We start from the raw sequence: 19,109 nt of genomic DNA, 5'->3' as shown, positions 1-19,109 counted from the left end.
GCTATGAGTGGCCATGGTGCACTGCCTCAAGCAGGCTGCCTGGCCACTCTTTAAACAGGATGTTGGCTCCCTATTGGACCCGGAAGTCTGAGGCCGCCCGCCCCCGCGACTATTTTCCCGTTCTTCATGGGACTCGCCTAGCCGTTGGGTGGGTCTTAATGGACCGCCTGCAGAAAATGGCGACACGGCCCGTTTCGCCAGCAGCAATCGGCCGCCCGCCCACCGCCGAGTCGGTCAGGCCCACGCAACCAACAAACGGAAAATTCTGCTCGTAGACTTTAAGGAGACCTGACTCAAGTATTTAAACGAAAGTTGTGATGAGACTGTGTACCGGCAGATTATTGGCATTTGATAAATTAGGAAAAATGCCAGGACATACAATCCAGTTATGAAAGCACAGGTCTAGACTAGATCAGGAGATTTTCCTTCTCCCACTCCCACACACTCAAGCTCACATCCAACACTCCCTCACCAAGCCATGAGCTTCATTGATTTATTAGAACGAGTGGATAAAAATTCTCTGGAAGCATTCAAAAGGCATTTGGACAAATTCCTGGAGGAGGTGACTTTCACTGTGTAAAGAAAGTAGTTGGGATGCTAAGTAATATACCTCAAGGAAGGCAGCAAACACAAAAGCCGTAAAGGTAAGTAACTCAGGTTCATTGGGCCAGGGCCCAGTGTTAAGGGGCTTCTGGCTGGTGTTTTTGGACATCTGTCAGCTTACCCTGACCACGGAGACAGGATTTTCTGGGCCATATCTAAGCCTTTGGCTCTGGCTGATGTGCTGGTGAGCACCTGGCTGTTTAAATGGTTGAACCAAAAATACATGAGGGTTTTGCCATTGCAGGTAGAGTGCACTTTGACTGCACAATGCTCAAGTACAATAGCCACAGTATGACTGGACTCATTAACTTATCTGGGGCACTATGCTTCCCATACTATGCTCCTCACTGTGTCATAAAGGACAAAACACTCCATCAGGCTTCTACATGTTTGTTTGTTTGGCATCAAAAAGATTTTACAAACAAAAATCTCAGTTAGCAGATATATATTGCAGAGGAAAAGTGAAAGGTATAGGAGGGGCATTGCATAATACAGTACAATATTTGATTTATTTTAAAGATCCATATTTGTCCTTTTATAAACTGATACATGAAACCTAATGTGATAAGAAAATATGTGATATGTATCATGGCAACCTGCATAATGAGTTGCAAAATACAGAACTAGCGCTTGTATAAATTGGCAGAAAAACACCACAAGCTCCACTTCAGCACTAGTTATGTTGATCATATTTATAACAGTTGCCATGACTACACCATACCATTTCAGAACAAAGGGGGCTTTGCACTAAGCTTTTAAATGAATAAAGTTTTTTGGGATTAGATATAATTAAACATAGTTTGTGATCTGTTGTTCCTAATGCTACTTTCTTGTATCTACTTTGACTGAAGCTGAACTATGTGTTTTTAACCTCAAAACTGTTATTGGTCAAGGAGGCCATAAAACATAATACAAAGCAATATCGGTGTGAATATGCAGTTAATGCAGGACATGGTGAAAGGAGCTGTGAAGCACCTTAGGACATTCAGCATCATGAGGTGTTTTGACAGAGTCGATAGTGTGAAACTGTTCCCTTTCGTGACAGGATTGAGAATGCGAGGGCACAGGTTGAAAGTAATTGGTGAAAGAAGCATAATGGACACGTGGAAAAGGTTTTTCATGCAGCAAGTAGAATGCACTGCTTTAGCATGTGGTGGAGGCAAGTTCATTTGAAGCATTCAAAAGGAATTAGACTGTTATCTGAAACAAATGTGCAGGGTTACAGGGAGAAGGCGGGAGAATGGAATTAAATGAATTGCTCATTCGGAGAACTGGTGCACACACAATGGGCCGAATGACCTCCTTCTGTGGTGTAACAATTCTGTGATTCTGTTGTGTGACTCATATTATAGAAATGCAAGGTGCTTTTTTTGTGGGGTGGATTTTAAAAATTTGTAAGCATCCTGACCTCTGACCCTGCCTTTCTAATATGCTCTTTTAACGTGCAAACTTTACATCGGTAGGCAACTTTAGAAAATCCATATTCCTGGCCTCATTACAGCCTTGTTGAAACATGGACAAAAGAGCTGAACTCCAGAGGTGAGGTGAGAGCGACTGCCCTTGACATCAAGGCAGCATTTGACCAAATGTGGTATCAAGGAGCTCTAGCAAAACTGGAGTCAATGGGAATCAAGGGGAAAACTCTCCGCTGGTTGGAGTCATATCTAGCACAAAGGAAGATGGTTGTGGTTTTTGGAGGTCAATCATCTTAATTCCAGGACATCACTGCAGGAGTTCCACAGGGTAGTGTTCTAGGCCCAACCATCTTCTGCTGCTTCATCAATGGCCTTCCTTCCATTAGAAGTGGGGATGTTTGCTGATGATTGCACAATGTTCAGCACCATTCATGACTCCTCAGATACTGAAGCAGTCCATGTCCAAATGCAATAAGACTTGGGCAATAACCAGGCTTGGGCTGACAAGTGGTAAGTAACATTCGCACCACACAAGTTCCAGGCAATGACCATCTCCAACAAAAGAGAATCTAACCATCGACCCTTCACATTCAGTAGCACTACCATCACTGATTCCCCCACAATCAACATCCTGGGGGTTACCATTGACTAGAACCTGAACTGGACTAGCCATGTAAAGTCTGTGGCTACAGGAGCAATTCAGAGGCTAGGAATCCTGCAGTGAGTAAATCACCTCCTGCAAGGTCTCCTACAAGCCACTGACCATCCTGACTTGGAAATATATCACCGTTCCTTTATTGTTCACATGTCAAACTCCTGGAACTCCTTCCCTAACAGCACTGTGGGTGTTCCTACACCATGTGGACTGCAGCAGTTCAAGAAGGCAGCTCATCACCACCTTCTCAAGAGAAATTAGGGATGGGCAACAAATGCTGGCCCAACCAGTGATGCCTACATCCCCATGAATGAATGAATATAAGGGCAGGGTAAAATAGACTACAATTGCAAACAGTCCTGGCTATTTGAATGAGTAGGGAGCAAGGAAGGTGCTTCTGATCTAAAGGACCTTTAAAGTGCTGAGTTGGCAATCTCAGCTAAAGCCATTGATACCATTACGGCAGATTGGAGGTGCCCCAGCAGTTTGGTGAACTAACCTAACTGGATGTTGATTCTTTAGACGTGCACGTCATGCAGTTTGATCCTTCAGCAGAGAGTGTAATGAAGGGAGCCCTGTAAAACAGTGGAAAGCTGACTCCTTTAATGCGTGACTGCTCAAAACTAAAGGGATAAAAATGATGGGAAGAAATAAATGTCCAGATTGTCAGTTTTTCAAGCAATACTTAAAACTGAGGGTTAAGTATTGGCCAGAACATCATGAGAATGGCCTGGCTATTCTATGAATAGTGGTGTGGGATCTTTTCCATCCACCTGAGAGGCCAGAAGAGGCTCGATTTAATGTCTTGTCCAAAGGATGGCCCCTGCCTCAGTAGAGCACTGCTTATTGCAATGAAGTGCTAGCCATGATTACATGCTCAAGTCTCTTGAGTGGGACCTTCTAACACAGAGGCAAGGATGCTAGTACTGATCCAAGGTTAACACACCAATTTTAATCTTCACGATGCAATTAAGAGGAATCTAGATAACCACATGAAAGATAAAGGAATAGAAGGTAATGTTGTTCGATGATGAAGGTGGGAAGAGGCAATTGTGTGGAGCACAAACAATATGGACCAATGTGGGTTGAATGGTCTATTTCTGTGCAGCACATTCCAATGTAACAGCATAATTGCAGGGCCTATATTTGCAGATATTTGCATAAGGCAGAGAGGGTGAGACTAAAAATGGAGAAAGAACATGGCAAGGTTGGCCACGGAGAGAACCCACTGATCCTAATGGCAGGGCCCCATTTGAATTTTGTAGTTCTGCCTCCTGTCCAGCAGCCAGCCAAATGGACAATTGGGGCTGGAATGGGGTGGAAATGTGGGTGATGGTGGTCGCTATTGGTAAGAAAACTCTGGACAACAAAGAGGAAGGTGAGGGGTTGGTCAGTGCAATCGAGGGTCTAGGCCCAGGAGGGCTGAAGATCAGGCCTAAGAGACTGAAAGCTTCCTTGAGTGGCCTGGGGACAAACAGTCCAGCTCCTGCAAGGAGTGCCAAAAGAACCATTCAACTTGAGGAACTGGCAAAGCCCCACCAAGTTTTCACTGCCAGGTTTTCCAACCCCCGAGAAACGTGAGCATTTTCAAAATGGGCCATTGAAGCCTGATTTAACCACGTTAGTGCCGCTCTATGAAAGGACACTCAGGCTGTGCTGGAAAAAATGGCCGTGTTTTGCGGCAGGTAAACAAATTTCACTTTTTAACCTTGACCTGCTTCTATATGTTAGAGGCTTACTAACTGAGGTCTAGGCATCTGATTTTGTTTGGAGTTGTTAAAAACCACAAAAAGAAACTCTTCCAATTTTTTTTCTGCAACATGTTTATAAATCATGATTCCAAATACTATAAATCTCCATGTTCTGATGGAGGGTGATATCTGAAACGTTAATATCTCTATACACACACACACACACACACACCTGCTGCATGTTTGCAACATTTTCTGTTTTGACAACATTCAGCTCACCTGGAACTTTGAGGCAATCTTCTTAAAGTCAAAACAAATGGGAAATGCTTTGTGGTATCAATTTAGGAGGTGTCATAAAACACAACTTAAAATTCCAGGACAGAACTCAGGGAAACGTGGTCAACATACAGCCTAGCAGATAGTTCTTAAAGCACTTAAAATCTTTCTACAATGCAAGCATCCCCCTGATTGATTGATGGGAGGAGATTTCTAGAAAGCATAAACACCAGCATGGACCTACTGGGCTGAATGGCCTGTCACTGTACTATAAACACATTGTAATTCATCAGCTGGAGTCCAGTGCTTGAGCACACTATGTAAAAATCCTCCATGGTTGAATATTGCATAGGACTTCAGACCATCAGTGAGAAGATGCCCCCTGCCAATATTCTTCAATGTTTTGTAGCACTGCAACTGCAGGGCGTGCAGCTGGCAGGTGTGGTTTGGTGACATCACCAATGGGGTAAACTGCGTATGCATTCGGGGTGAATGCCCATGCACGACAGCATCTTCAGATTGGCGTCAGGACATACAGTGCTCCCATCACTTCTTCTAAAGGTGTTGTCTTATGCTGGGATACAGATGCATAGATGCCATTTACCTTCCCATACACCAGCCACTCTTCATTTAGGAGCAACAACAGTGACTGCTGGTAGGGCATTTGACTGCGAGGAGCACCAGGAAAGAGCTCAATCCAATACCTACAAAATGTAACAAAGCTATTGCTTCTTATCTCATTGCAAAATTTACATTTTAAGCTTTTTCCTCCTTTAGTCTTTGGATAATATTCTGAAGTAGGGAAAATGGCTAGATTTTTCATCCCCAACCTCAGACTTGAATGAAACAGCTAATTCAGTGCAAAACAGGAATTTTAAATGCTTCAAAATGCCTCCATAAATAAGTTGCAGAGTAGAATCTTGGTTTCACACTGGAGAATCTTGTCCAAAACTATATACTTTTTCCTTTGGGATCCCAGCATTCTGCTCACTTTGAGACTGAGATGCTTTTCCTTTTTTAAGTAGTGCCTTCAAATTCTCTGGCAATGACATACAGATGTAAATGACATGTCCATTGTAGAAAGCTCCTGATCTTATTGCAAATTTCACATGTTAAGCTTTTTCCTCCCCTATTCAAGTACAGTATAATTACTGGTCATTAACATTCATAGAAAAAACATCAAAGACCCAATTTCTCAGTACTCTCAGAATTTATAACAAATGAACACACTATAAAAATTGGAGGAAGAAAATAATAGAGTTTAAAAGATATCTTTCAAAGAATAAATTATGCTAATCAGAGCCTAAATTTAATTATAAAATATGTGTAAGCTTTGTTAAACACATCAGCAGGGTGATATGATCAAAGGTTTGTTGACCAGATCCAGAGTTTCACTGATTTCCCTCTGTTTTTGAACATAAAATAGGTTATTCATTGAAGGTGCAAGACAGAAATGTAAACACACTTAACCAGAGTATGGACAATATCATGACAAGCAGCATAGTGCTTCTTCCAACAGTCAATGCACTTATTTCATCAAAACCACCAGAGCAGTTACTCTGTTGGGATGTATCTAGAACAGTTACTTAAACACCTCAAATAGTATACTAGACTTAGGTGCAAAACTACTTTACTCCTATTGTATTGGAGTCCTGATTCTACCACAGTAATTTCTAAGTTATCCAGGCCCAAAGGTCACATCCATGAAGTCAGTCCAAATTTCATTTGTCTTTTGCGAGATTGGTTTCAGACAGGTTTGGTTTGAATTGCTCAATGAACGATTACATTAAAAAAGGGAAGAAAAGTCTGGTTACAGTTTCCATATTCCATTCTAAAAATACTCCCACTAATTTTACAGTCACCTTTCCCATTGTCACAAAGACCTGGCACTTCAAGTCTCCTTCCTTCCAAAGTCAATGGACTTTTGAATGTTTCACCGCATCTTTCGACCTCAGCCCCACCCCTGCTGTGACAGGGCTGTAAAATTCCACGCACAATGTGTTTTTTATATTCCTATCTCAATTTATCAAAATCAGAAGGGTACATTTGTAGCGTGCTGTTTCACTGCATGCTTCTCTGCTTTATCTAGAGATGCTGTCTCTCAAATGGCCATGGTCCAAATTGACCATGGTTATCTGCATTGTCTAGATCTGAGCATGACATTTCTTGGCAAATAGGATTCAAGTTCACTCTGATAAAACACATTTGTAGCTAAACAAAACCGCAGATTCTAATCAGTTTATAATCTAATTCATCTTTAGAATGTTTCTCATAGCCAGTTCTGTAGTCATGATCAACAAAAAACCTATTCATCACATACAGAAAACTTCACTTTCTTTTTAAGTTACTGTATCCAGGTTACAGTATTGGTGTTGCTGCTTGAATGTACCAAATATTAAATGGACATGATCCTCTGAGTAAGAAAATTTATGTCCCAATACAAGACATGGACATATAATCTAGGTGGGTACAATTGCTCTACTGCAATAAATTTACACACAGCTAATTCAAAAGATTCTATCCATCAGGTGAGATGACAAATCAATCAAGGCCCTGTTTTCTGGTTGAGGTGGTTATTAAAAATTTCTTTCAATTTTTAACAGATATAATGGATCTGCTAATGCAATGAGAGGTACCCACATATGTCACCCAGTATCTCCTGACCTTTGTCTGCTCCTTAACACTTGAGTAGTTGTCCAGCACTGAAGTGGAGAGAAGCGCTAGAAACAAATGCTTAGCACCAATGCTCTTATCTACACAGGCTCCCCATGCCTAGCGAGTGCTTTGCACCATGCACACCACCCACCACCCCTACCATCCCTCCTTTGCTCCACTTGCTGTTTCATGCAAAATGCCCCTCCATCATATTCTGTGCCTAATGCCCCTCCATCACAGGTTGACCTGGCAGCCAACAGCTAACTGGGGCCCGGCATTCTAGCCCTGGTAGGTAAGTGACAGGCCCAGAGCAACCTAAAATTTTGTAAATGGCATGACCTCAAGTTGTCTAGACCCGCCAACATTTGTGATGCTGCATACTCATTTGACTAATCATGAGCAATGTCAAGGGAGTTTAGCCTACACCATGTTCAGCATCAGCTGGCTTTCCATACATCAATACACAAATGAGCAGAATTCATCAAATAAAGAGTTAAATAGTTTTCTAGCACATTTCACATCATGAGAAGGGGAAGGTCCTGTTACCCATTCTGCATCCTTCAAGCTTTTGGAATTGGGCAAAGCTCTGTTCACCTTTTTGTTGTCCAATCCAATTCCGAGATGCTGTCATGCTTAGGACTGTAGGATTCCATAGAAGGGTGAGCTGGATGGACACTCCTCTGCAATATCTTGCTGATTTCTATGCATTGATCTCAGGAGTGCAGCTCAAGCACTTGCACTTGCAGAGCCTTTCACTCTACTGCGCTCTTTTAATGTGCTTTATTTACGGACACATTAGCATTTTATTTATATTGGGAGTCAGCTTCCACAATACAAAGAGTAACAAGCAAACTTGTAAATCGTAGGTTTTCCTTGTAGCCATATCCTTTCCCTGATACCTGAAAGTGGTCTGCACATAGTGGACTTTGCAGGAATCCACACGACCAGCCTACATGGTGGGTTGTATGCTCAAACCACCTGCAACTAGAAGAAATTGACAGCAGAATGTATATTTGCCTCTGATGAAGACCAAAAAAACAGCCTTTTGAGGCGGCTCAACTTGACGTGCTCAGTGATATACTCAGTCCTTGACTTGGCCTTAATAATGTCTTTCAAAGACAATCTCTAATAAAGCACTCTCTTATTATTAAAAACCCTCATTGTTTGTCAAGTGCTTCACACTTTGCAATTGTACCCAGCTTGAGGTGAGACTGCACACTATTTAAACAAAGGGTGCACAGTTTCTTTACCAAATTAACCACTTCAATATTTTGAAGAGTATGGAATAGCCATAACAGACTAGTACATGGGCTCCATCAGAGAATTGAATATAAAATGATTGGATGTTGGTCTCAACCACATGTTTTGTTCTTCAGTTATCTGGTTCACTACTCATTTATGTGTCATTCTTATAGGGGAGGGTTTATTTTTCTAGTAAATTGTTTGCCTTGTTAGGTGAATAACTGCTTTTTTCCACAAATGGGGCGTAGGACATTTTAAGATAAGAATTCCTGAAGGTCACACCTCTGTACAATTGCACTTGGCCCACCAGCTGATTGCTTGAGATTGAATGTTCAGCTCCTTCAGAAAATCTCATCCAACAAATTCACTAACACTTGCCCAATCAAGGAAATTGGATAGTATTTGAGACTGGGGCTTGACCTTCTATATCAGAAGAGTAGCCCAATGGTTTTCTTTTGCACCTATGTGCATTACTTGTAGAGGACAAGAAATGCTGACAATAATTGTCGTGATTTCCTAGTAGGTTGCTTAATGATAAAAGGCTAATGATGAGTCCTAAGATCCTAGCCATTGACAGGTACACAGTTTCCCTCATATTTCCCAAATGGACAATGACTAAACAGAATGAAGTCCAGTGTTAAGCAACATTTTAGATTACAGAAATGTACAAATAAGACTTGATTTCATTCCATATCTATAGTATGGCTTAATGCTTATTTGGAGAAACTTACAGTGGACTTTACAATTTATTTCAGCGAAAGAGTGCTAAAAACATGAGCATTTTTTCCATCCTCTAATTTAATTTGCGAAGAGTATGTTCATTGTCACTTTGATTGGAAGGTCACTGTATGAATGTTATTTTCTGCTGCAATTGGTGGTATCAACTTTTTCACCATCAGGTTTTACCTCTGAATTGACAGACTATATGAACTATAAAAATAGACAAGCATGAAGGAAGTAATCGAATAAGAGGATCTCGATAACACCAGCAGGACCAAAAATTATGCAGGTCTGTCAAGCCATTGAGAGACGGGGTTTCTGAATCTGTACATTTGAATGTGTTTTTTTTGCTTTTTTAAAAACATATATGTCTATACATATAGACAACACAGACTTTTAGAAACTAAACATTTGATGGTGTTATGTGATAAGTTGTATTCCTTTGCCATCAATGTCCCTTTGGCTTAGAATGTGAGAATATATAGCAAAATTGAACTTATTTACTGAAGCTCATCAAGTAGCACAAATTACAAGCATCAAAGTTACATTTAACATTGGTTTTATACATTATAGCACTGTTCTACAGTAGACTATAGTATTTTGGTTTTATATGGAGTTGGCAGTATAAATGAGATACCATCTTACACATATTAGCCTGGACCTTCTGGTCCTTGCAGCCAGATCTGCCTGGCTTCTGTGCAGTCCCTCCTATGCCAAACCAACTGGGCATGTATGGAGGCATTCTCAGAATATCCTGGGAATCCTTCCTGTTTTTCCACCCAGAACTTCCCATATTTGCCAGGAGCAGACAAGGTTCTGCTATGGGCTGACAAAAGGGCCCAATGTGTAAATCTGCAAGGGTGGCCCACTTAAGAATCGATTGCTCAGGGCTTTCCAACTGAAGGTAAAATTAAAAGCCCTGCCTCTTATCCTTGGCGTACCAAGAGCTTTGAGCTTCCCTCTTGCAGTGGTCGGTCTTGGTCTGATTTTCCAGCAGAACAGGTGCCTTTATTGCAGCTCTACAGATGTGGGTTTCCTAGCTTGATTATTTGAATGGTCCTGTCCCAATGATTTGCCAAAACAGTGGAAAAAATCTTTCCCTGACACACATCTCCACACTGAGCAGATTCATGGAAGTTTTGGACTGATAGGAGCAGCAAAGCGAGAGTATGAGAAGAAACTGTCAGCTAACATAAAAGGAGATCCAAAAGTCTTCTGTGGGAATAAAAATAGAAAAAGGGCAGTAAGAGGAAGAATGAGGCTGTTTAGGGACTGAAAAGGGGATTTACACATGGAGGCAGGGGTTATGGCTGAATAAATGAATCCCTTGCATCTGTATTTACTAACAAAGAATATGCTGCCAAGATCATGGTGGAAGAGGAGGTAGTTCAGACATTTAAAGTGTTTAAAATTGATAAGGGAGAGGTATTGGATAGGCCTTCTGCACTTAAAATTGTTAAGGCACCAGGACCAGATGAGATGCATCCAATGATAAGTCGTGGTGAATGGTTCCTTTTTGGATTGGAGGAAGGTTCATAGTGGAGTTTCCCAGGGATCGGTGTTAGGACCCCTGCTTTTTCTAATATATATTAATGATATATATTATGACCTAGACCTTGGTGTACAGAGCACAACTTCAAAATTTTCAGATGATACAAAATTTGGATATGCATATGAATCATTGAGGGTGGCATGACAAGTTGAGAGAGTGGTTAATTAAGCAAACTGCCTCCTGGGCTACATCAGTAGAGGCATGGAGGACAAAAGAAAGGAAGTTATGTTAAATTTATATAAAACACAGGTCTTAGCTGGAGTATTGCATCCAGTTCTGTGGACCACACTTTAGGTAGGATGTGAAGGCACAAGAGAGGGGGCAGAAAAGATTCACGAGAATGGTTCCAGGGATGAGGAACTGCAGTTACATAGAGACAATGGAGAACAGAAAGTTGAGGGGAGATTTGATAGAGGTATTCAAAATCACGAGGGCTCTGGACAGAGTGGACAGGGAGAAACTAGAAGGATCAAGAACCAAAGGGCACAGGTTTAAGGTAATTGGTGGAGGAAGCAATAGCAACATGTGGAAAACTTGCTTCATGCAGTGAGTAGCTAGGATTTGCAATGCACTGCCTGAGAGTGTGGTGGAGGCAGGGCCAATTGATGCTTTCAAAAGGGAATTGTCCATTATCTGATAAGGAAAAAAATTCAGCACCACAGGGAAAAGGCAGGGGACTGGCAATAGGCAAATTTCCCCTTCAAGGGGCCAGAACAGACAGAGTGGGCTGATTGGCCTCCTGCTTTGTACCCATTCTATGACTCTATGACTGTTGCTGAAGTAGTTAAGACATAGATCCACAGCCAATGATCAAAGAAATCAATAATTTCAAAAGCAGAATGCTCACCTCTTCCCTATAGTGATGTGACTAGAAATGATTGGCCCATTATTTAGAAACAAGCTGAGCTGCTGAAATATGCTTATCTTGAGCATACAGTCCAGTTACATGGCAGAGTTAATGGGGAAAGGAATGTCTAACTAGTTCAGCACTTTGCAGGTCAACATTCTGCCACACGGAATGATAAGATATGCATTTGTGCTTATTATTATTCACAAGGAAAATTTCCTAGCTAGGCTACCAGGTGGCAGCACTGAATGCTGAGCCAAACCAAGTTGTTCTTATCAAAAACAGAATTATCTGGAAAAACTCAGCATGTCTGGCAGCATCGGCGGAGAAGAAAAGAGTTGACGTTTCGAGTCCTCATGACCCTTCGACAGAACCTTCTGTCGAAGGGTCATGAGGACTCGAAACGTCAACTCTTTTCTTCTCCGCCGATGCTGCCAGACCTGCTGAGTTTTTCCAGGTAATTCTGTTTTTGTTTTGGATTTCCAGCATCCGCAGTTTTTTTGTTTTTATCAAGTTGTTCTTATGTTGCTTTTTGTACAGCTTCAGTGGTAGTGACCTACAAGAGTAACACAAAGCACCAAGTTGCACTGTATTACACCCTCAGATGTCCAACAGCACTTTACAACCAACGTATCATTTATGAGTTACATTTGTTTATGTTGGTAACGAATACAGGAAGTCAACATTTGCCTATCTGGTAGACTTAGGATGGGCCTAGGTGCATGGCGACAAAAACATAAGGGCAGATCAACTCAAAACTCAGCACACACTATTCCAGCTAGCAATAGATCAACATGGACATAGTTCACACCTGAACACAACTAACTGTCTTGAGTGAGTGGATGCATGGGGTGAGAACGATGACATGGGCATAAAACCATTCAATGTAAAGCACAACTTTAAAACATAAAATTAAATGAAGGTAGTTTTGTTAAGAAGGCATAAATAGACTTCATCACAGCAAAGCTTCTCACAACTATTGCACTGTATGTTACCCATCCTGACTCAACACTCAAGAACTTTGCAGTCTGTATCCCTTTATCCACAGTAATTATTTCCTGCATTGTACTTAATAGTTAAGCAGCAAAACAATTACTCAGGCCAAAAACCTGGGCCTCCTCTGATCATCTGATCGAGATATGGCTGGCACTCCCTAGGTTCCAATTTATTTGTTTACAAGGAACATTCAGTTATTCATCAGTGAAGCCTTGTCACACTAATAAACATTGCTTTTGTTTTAATTTGACCCTTACCAAAGCAACTATATTTGCCGTCTGAATTGTACAAAAGTAAAGGAATTATGCAACAGTTAAAAGGAATTGTCTGGAGTTTATAATTCCTGCTTTCACTTTTGGAACCTGACAGATTTCAAGTTGTTAAACTTCTCATTATATTTTACTAGTGGCTTAATTTGAATAAAGGTTGAGCCACTTAAGTTCTCTTTTTCTGCAAAAATCTTTCTGTAGCAGCCACAGAAAGGTCATTTTTGGATAACATGTATTAAGACAGGACATAATGTACAGAGTAAGCATGTGAAGCTGCACTAGCCAGTTCCATACAGAAAGAAGAAAGGAAAGAAAGAAAGAAGACTTACTAAACTAAGGCACTCATAGGTCAGAAATTGTGTCTTACTTCTTAGGTAGTCCCTCAGAATTAAAGATGATTTGCTTCAACTTTGTTTTGATGGGTTCTGAAATGCCTGATTTGTCCAATGCGCGATCTGGAGACTCTTCCACAAGACGGGCAGGTGGTGTTTGAAGGGCTGGGTAGAAAGATTATTTGGAAGTTTGTGCATTCAATCCAATGCCTTGACTTCGTCTCTGCATATTCCTGACAAATTCTCTTGATGTATCTGGTGCTTTCTTGAATGAACCTTCTCCATTTTAATCAGGCACAAGCCAGGGGCTCTCATGAGCTGGCAGGGATGTTTCACCTCTTCAGGAGTCCTTTGAGGACATCCCTAAAGCGTTCCTCCTGGAAGTTTCCTGCTGTGGCCAAATTCTGAGAGGTTATTTAAGTTCTGAAGCATTGCTTACCAAATATCCAGTAAACTGGCTGTAAAAATTGTTAGCTGGCCAGCTACTAGGGGTTAAACTTTACATACCCTCACCTGCAATAACCTGAGAATCTGATCACTGCTATAATTAACACTCAGCATCTGTCGATGGTAATTTATTGTGAATCATAGATTTGTCTGAATAATCTCAGGCACTCACATTGATGTGACTTGGTCCATTCATTCTACACAGCAACAACTTACATTTATAGATGCATTTATTTAGGATGGCAGGATCATTTGAGACGTCAGGGGGTGGTCATTCCTGCCCTTTGGCGAGTCGCCCTAGGCCCAGTTAAGGCTTACAAACCATGGCCAACGGCGGAGGAAGCAAATTTTCAGTGGCTGTGGTGCTAGAACCTTGAGGAACAATGGCCACTTGCAGGTGGAGTATATTCAGGAAGACGACTTGTGCTTCTTTTAAGTACACAAGGAAGATGATGGGAAACTGTTCAAGTGAAGACATGGACCCAAAGCCAAGAAGAGTGCAGTTTGCCAATTGAGTAATGCATCCCTGGGATGCCTTTTGGATGCCGTGGAGGCCACCCCGATGTCGTCTACCCCCACTCTGGCTGCAAGAGGCCCTTCAGCCTCACCACTCCAGTTTGTGGCAGAGGTGGACAGTGTCAATGCTGCACACAAGAGGTTGGTCATCCAGTGCAGAAAACAGATGAATGATCTCATCCCTGTAGCCAGGGTAAGTCAACTATCTCATCACTCTCAACTCACACACCCACAAGCCCATCAGACATTCACTGGCATCTAACTCACTTCCAGCTCAAGGGAAATCACCGCTCACACTCTCACACACACCGTCACATCTCCACCTGGCCTCATCTCCTCTGGAGATTGTCTCCTTATCCCATTCATGACTCCACTCAGCACACACGCACACCTGGCACCCTTCTCATTTTGGTATGTGCCTTGCTCACATTCTCTTCATCTGTCTTTATGCAGGACAAGATCACGCACAATCAACGGGAGGGGTCCCAGACCGGGAGTGGGGTGCTGGACATTAAGGTCCTCTCTCTGTTCAAGAGTCCTGTGTTGGAGCTGGCCAGAGAGGACATGGACCATTTCTGCACGATAGTGAGGTCGGTGGCAAGAATCCACATGATGATCCTGCACTACATCATCCCTCTGTCAACGCTACTCTGAGTCCACAGTTCTGTGTGTAATGTGGCTGCCAAGCACTAATAATGTCCACTTTCTCTCCTAGGCACATCTGCCACTTTGCCCTCAGGCAAACTTGACCCTGACCCCAGCACTTAGAGCATCTCGGATGAGGACACTGAAGGCAGCCATCAGTTGAAGGCCCATCACAGCACTTACCCACACCCTCCACCAGTGCAGTGACACACACCTCGGTGGGACCTAGATGTAGAGCAGACTTGGGATCACAATCTGGTGAGCATAGCACATAATCGGTTTCACAGCAAGCGGAGGCAGGAACATTCGAGGTCACCTGCACTCGGAGTACTGCTGGAGGCAAGGAATCTGCTGAGTCTGTGTCAGATTACTGGCTTCTGGACTCAGTCTCCAGTTGTAGGAGCTGCAAAGACAATCATGAGAACATCAGGAAGGGATGTCTGGTGCACTCCTCAGATTGCAAGGGACGATGGAGGAATCCGTCTGCCTTCGGTCTGAGGTGCCAACACACCAAGGTCAACACTGGTAGGATGGGCGACCGTCATGGAGACCTTGATCCAGGATATCAGTCCTGCACTGCTGCGCAGGCTGAACTCCATCACTGACGCCATAGTTGGCCTCTAACAGTGTCAACACAAGATGGATGTGGGGCAGTTCATTCTCACTCCAGCTTCCCCTTCTCCTCAAGGAGTCAGCCAGGGGCCATTGGGCACCCATAAGGAGGAGGACAAGCAGCTCGACACTCCGGGCCCATCCACCCTGGTGAGTCTAGGAATGTCCGGCTGATCCAAATCTCTTCTTTCTGTGACCCCCCATGATCTCCAGTTCCACAGGCCAAGGAGGGTGCACCTAGTGCACAGCAGCATACACAAAGCAGGCCGGCTCTCTCCGGGTCTTGGCCCTCCAGGGGACGCCCACCAAAGTCAATACAGGTAACAGGGCCTAGCAGTCAGCAGGCTGCCTCCACTTCCACCGTGGATGTCGAGGGAGCATCAAGCGTCAGGGTTAGGAAGGTTAAGAAGATGTAACTCTTTTGAGTACAAACACATTTACATCTGTTTCAGATGAAGTTACATTGTTTCATAGTTTGCCATTGTGAGATTTGAACTCTTGATCTTGGGGGTTACAAACCCAGTACCATAACCACTTGGCTATTTAGGCCAAGCATGTTAAGAAGATGTAACTCTTTTGAGTACAAACCCGTTTCCATCTGTTTCAGATGAAGTTACATTGTTTCATAGTTTGCCATTGTGAGATTTGAACTCTTGATCTTGGGGTTACAAACCCAGTACCATAACCACTTGGCTATTTAGGCCAAGCCCTTTGAACTCTTGATCTTGGGGTTACAAACCCAGTACCATAACCACTTGGCTATTTAAGCCAAGCATGTTAAGAAGATGTAACTCTTTCAAGTACAAACACGTTTCCATCTGTTCCTATTCAGATGAAGTTACATTGTTTCATAGCTTGCCATTGTGAGATTTGAACTCTTGATCTTAGGGTTACAAACCCAGTACCATAACCACTTGGCTATTTAGGCCAAGCAAAATAAGGTTAACAAGTTGTAACTCTCTTGAGTACAAACACATTTCTATCTGTTTATTCAGATGAAGTTACATTGTTTCATAATTTGCTATTGTGAGATTTGAACTCTTGATCTTGGGGTTACAAACCCAGTACCATAACCACTTGGCTATTTAGGCCAAGCCCTTTGAACTCTTGATCTTGGGGTTACAAACCCAGTACCATAACCACTTGGCTATTTAAGCCAAGCATGTTAAGAAGATGTAACTCTTTTGAGTACAAACCTGTTTCCATCTGTTTCAGATGAAGTTACATTGTTTCATAGTTTGCCATTGTGAGATTTGAACTCTTGATCTTGGGGTTACAAACCCAGTACCATAACCACTTGGCTATTTAGGCCAAGCTTTTTATAAAGCTCCTTGCCCTCTCTGAGGATTGAACTCAGGACCTTCAGATTATGAGACTGACGCACTGCCTACTGTGCTAAGAAGGTACTAACAGATGGGAACGTGTTTGTAACTCTTTCGAGTGAAGCCGTACAGGTGAAAGGCATCACCAAAATTAAACTCTCACTCCTCTGTTCATGGTGGAGTTTTTTTTTGAACGTTTTTAATCAGAGTGATCAACACTCTCAATGAATACAATAAATCGACGTTCCCTGACCGGGAATCGAACCCGGGCCGCGGCGGTGAAAGCACCGAATCCTAACCCCTAGACCACCAGGAAAGCTCTAAATTTATTTAAGGCCAATGTGAAACCTCATCCCATCCATCGATGAAGTTTCATGTTTTTTCTTGTTCCTGTAGGGACTCCTGTCTTGACCATCAACCTTAAACTGTTTTATAGTTTGCCATTGTGAGATTTGAACTCTTGATCTTGGGGTTACAAGCCCAGTACCATAACCACTTGGCTATTTAGGCCAAGCCATTAAGAAGATGTAACTCTTTCGAGTACAAACACGTTTCCATCTGTTTTCAGATGAAGTTACATTGTTTCATAGTTTGCCATTGTGAGATTTGAACTCTTGATCTTGGGGTTACAAACCCAGTACCATAACCACTTGGCTATTCAGGCCAAGCAAGAAGATGTAACTCTTTCGAGTACAAACCTGTTTCCATCTGTTTCAGATGAAGTTACATTGTTTCATAGTTTGCCATTGTGAGATTTGAACTCTTGATCTTGGGGTTACAAACCCAGTACCATAACCACTTGGCTATTCAGGCCAAGCATGTTAAGAAGATGTAGTTGCACAGCCTGGGCCCAGGTGTTAATCACTTGTACATAATGTTGATGATTATTATTAAACTCCCAAGAATGTTTCCCTGCCTATGGCTCCTTGTTATGATGAGCAGTGCTTGTGTCACTCAGATGTGAAACCTCGATCCTGCACAAGATAAAGGCTGGTGTCTCAGTCCAGGGCCTCTTCCCTGTGCAGTGTGTAACATTCAGAGCAAAGTGATGGTCCAGCTTCACACTCACTGGACACATTAGTGATGCCTGCACCTCGATGGTGCTTGTCATTGCTGCCAGAATGTTGTGGTCAGGCGTCATAGAGTTCCATCATTCTCTCTATGTGCTCTCAGTAACTTTGAGATGGGGCTTGCTCCTGTCTCTTCAACCTCTGTATTTGGTGACGGTGTGTTCCTCAAGGGGACAGGTGCTGAAGGCCGACAAAGAATCAGGTGTACTTAAAGTTTCACAGCTGCATCTCCAGGGCATGACCCTGATCGCAGCGCGCAAGCGAGCTGCCCTCAGTCGGACAGGAGTCAGACATTCTCAGAGGTTATGTGAAGATCTATGGAGTGTCCTCACTGTATGTTGTCATCATCCTCCTGGAATCATGTGACTATATGGGCCCCCACTACATCTCCATGACATGAGCCTGGGCACTGAGGGTATGTGTGGTGCCAGCAGTCACACAGGAGTCAAACATTCACAGATGCAAGGTGAGGATGCCCGGATTGTCCTCACTGCATCTCGTCATCATCCTCCATGAATCTTGTGGCTTTTTGGGACTCATGAGCGCATCTGCCTTGTCTGGCCAGTGCGATGGCCTCATTGCTGCCATCCTCATCTTCGAGGACCTCATCACCCTCATCCCCTTCAAGGATACGTGCAGCTTTTCCATCTCCTCCTCAACCAGGTCCTCCCCGTGTTGCAGTGCCAGGAGTGTTCAGTAAGCTACAATGATGCATGATACCGTCTGGGGACTGTATTGCAATGCTCTGCCAGACATGTCCAGGCACCGGAACCTCATTTTCAATATGCCTATCGTTTCCTCCACCAAAGTCCAGGTTGCTGCATATTATACCGTCGCTCTGCTGCAGTCTGAGGCCACTCACTGCACAGGTGTCATCAGCCACATCCTCTGTGGATAGCCATTGCCCCCGAGGGACCAACCCTGCAGCTTTGCTGGATCCTGGAAGATGTCAGGGATCTGAGACCTGCTGAGGATGTAGGGGTTGTGGATGTTCCCTGGGAATCGTGCGCAAAGTTGTAGGGTGTGTTTGTGGTCGCAGGCTAGCAGAGCATTCAGCGAGTGGAAGCCCTCACAGTTGACATAGTCGACTGCTTTTTGCCACGGAGATCTGAACGCCAAGTGTGTGTAGTTGATGGCATGCTGCAGCTGTGGGAAACCTGAGATCCGCGCAAATCCCAGCGTTTTTGCTTCCTGGCTTTCCTGATCCCAGGTGAAATGCACAAAGTTCCGTGCCTTTGCGAAGA

At 43.1% G+C, this 19,109-nt stretch overlaps 2 non-coding genes across 2 annotated transcripts; both read right to left on the bottom strand.

Moving 5' to 3' along the window:
• Positions 1–16,805: 16,805 nt before the first annotated feature.
• trnam-cau lies at positions 16,806–16,878 on the bottom strand. The gene has a single exon. It is a non-coding gene; the product is annotated as a tRNA-Met (tRNA).
• A 161-nt stretch (positions 16,879–17,039) lies between these two features.
• trnae-uuc lies at positions 17,040–17,111 on the bottom strand. The gene has a single exon. It is a non-coding gene; the product is annotated as a tRNA-Glu (tRNA).
• Between the last annotated feature and the right edge of the window lie 1,998 nt (positions 17,112–19,109).

This window comes from Carcharodon carcharias, chromosome 8 (genome assembly GCF_017639515.1).
Source record: "Carcharodon carcharias isolate sCarCar2 chromosome 8, sCarCar2.pri, whole genome shotgun sequence".
NCBI classification, from domain to species: Eukaryota; Metazoa; Chordata; class Chondrichthyes; order Lamniformes; family Lamnidae; genus Carcharodon; species Carcharodon carcharias.
This window is presented reverse-complemented; position numbering and strand designations above follow the sequence as displayed.